Below are 2,414 nucleotides of genomic sequence, written 5' to 3'. Positions count from 1 at the left end.
TGAACGTAAAAGAGACGCACTAGGTAGATTTGTTAAAGAGAAACCTAGTAGTTCGAAGCGTCTCGATTACCTTAATCTAGAAAGTCCGACTTTTGAAGAGTCTGTTTTTGAACGTCCTTTGACTGAGGAGAGAATCCTGTTGCTCCGATAGCGCCAGAAATGGCAACTTTGAAAGCTTTGTTGAATCCAACTAGGACTACTCGTCCTTCGTGTATTAAGTTAGCTGAAACGGAGGCACCCTATGAACTGAAACCTGGGACCTTACAGATGCTCCCAATCTTTTTAGGGAAAGAAAATGAAAACCCTTATTACCATGTTAGGGATTTTGAGGAAATTTGTAGTACTCTAAGAATTAGAGGCTTAGATGATGATGCTTTGAAACTTAGGTTATTCCCATTTTCCCTGAAAGATAAGGCCAAGTCGTGGCTGTATAGTTTGGACTCCGAGTCAATTGAGACATATGAACAACTTACATCTGCCTTTTTCAATAAGTTTTTCCCTAGGCACAAAACATCGTCTATTAGGACGCAAATATGCACATTTTCACAACAAGAGGGAGAATCTTTATATAGGTATTTGGAAAGGTTCAATGATTTATTATCCCAGTGTCCTCATCATGGTTTAGAAAAGGTTAGGCTAGTTCAGATCCTTTATGAGGGTTTAGATTATTCCACAACGACCATGGTTGAGTCTCTATGCACTGGTGGATTTGAAAACCAAACTGTTGATGCGGCGATGGAATTTTTTAATGAAATCGCCGAAAAAACCCAGCAATGGGAAAATAGTAGGGCACCCCAGAAAACAATTCTTTTAAGTAGAGGAAACGTTAATAGGGTAGAAGGAGGCTATGAATCAGATGCCAAAATTGCTGCTATACAAAAAGGTTAGAAGCCTTAGAAGTGGGCCAGACTAGTGGTAGAGTGGAGCCTTTTTGGGAAGGCCAGAATATTGAAGAGCAAGCCAATGCTCTTTATAATAACACTAGATTTGATAACCGTCAAAAGATTGACCCATATTCAGAAACCTATAATCCTGGTTGGAGAAACCATCCGAACCTTTCGTGGTCTAAGGGCCAAAGTCAAGGTCAGTTTAGTAATTCTAATGCTCCCCCAGGTTTTGGCTATACTAAGAATCCTTCAGGACTAGCTCAGTTTCAGAATCAGTCAGATAAGAAAATCCTAAGTTTAGAGGAATCTCTCGCCTTGTTAACTCAGCAAACTGCAAAATTTCAGTTATCCGTAGAACAGAGTCTACAAGCTAGTAACAGGATAGGACAAGAAAATAGTCAGGCTATTTCCGAGTTAAAAACCCAGGTTGGTCTGATAAGTGATTCTTTGAGAGAAAAAGGTAAGTTTCCTAGTCAAACACAACCCAACCCTAGAGGAGTTCATGAATTAGGTGCAAAACCATCGAATCAATTGAATGTGTTAGAACCCTTAGAAGTGGTAGAGTTGTAGACAATAAGGTAACCATGCCCGATAGTGAACATACTGTAGTTCACCCCTCAGGATCTCACCTCTCAGGACCAGTAGCTGAAGAGACTGATAAAGTTTCTGATGATGTGAATTCGGTTCCTGAAAGGTCTGATTTTAGCCTAGAGCCCCATTTCCTCAGCTATTAGTACCAACAAAGAAGGAATCGAACTTTAATGACATAGTGGAGGTTTTTAAGCAAGTTACCATAAACCTTCCTTTTAGATGCAATTAGGCAAATTCCTGCTTATGCCAAGTTCCTTAAGGATATGTGTACGCGAAAGCGAAAACTTAGCGTCCATAAGAAAGCCTTTTTAGCTAGTCACGTAAGTTCAATCATTCAGAACACCACAACTCCAAAGTACAAAGACCCAGGTTCTCCTACCATTGCTTGCACAATAGGTAACTTCCGGGTAGAAAAAGCTTTACTTGACTTAGGAGCCAGTGTGAACTTACTGCCATTCCATGTATACTTACAGCTAGGACTTGGTGAAATGAAACCTACTCAGATGACACTGCAGTTAGCTGATAGGTCTGTTAAAATCCCTCGAGGTGTTATCGAGGATGTTCTTATTGAGGTCGACAAGTTTATTTATCCAGTGGATTTCGTGGTCCTAGATACCCAACCTGTCCCTGACCCAGAGAACCAGATACCTGTGATTTTAGGTCGCCCATTTTTAGCTACGTCTAATGCGATCATTAACTGTCGAAATGGTGTGATGAGTTTATCTTTTGGTAATATGACTATGGAGATGAACATTTTTAATGTCAGTAAGCAACCTCATGAGCTAGATGACACATGTGTTGAAGAGGTGAACATGATAGAAGCCTTAGTTCAGGAGTCATTACCAAACATTTGTCTGAAGACCCATTAGAAAGTTGTCTATCCCATTTTGGTTTAGATTTTGACGACGATAGCACTATTGAACAGGTGAATGCTCT

The 2,414-nt window shown here is 40.2% G+C and overlaps 1 pseudogene; it reads right to left on the bottom strand.

The window, feature by feature from the left end:
• Positions 1-523: 523 nt before the first annotated feature.
• Positions 524-623, bottom strand: LOC113276762 (annotated as a pseudogene).
• Between the last annotated feature and the right edge of the window lie 1,791 nt (positions 624-2,414).

Source organism: Papaver somniferum, chromosome 4 (assembly GCF_003573695.1).
Source record: "Papaver somniferum cultivar HN1 chromosome 4, ASM357369v1, whole genome shotgun sequence".
NCBI classification, from domain to species: Eukaryota; Viridiplantae; Streptophyta; class Magnoliopsida; order Ranunculales; family Papaveraceae; genus Papaver; species Papaver somniferum.
This window is presented reverse-complemented; position numbering and strand designations above follow the sequence as displayed.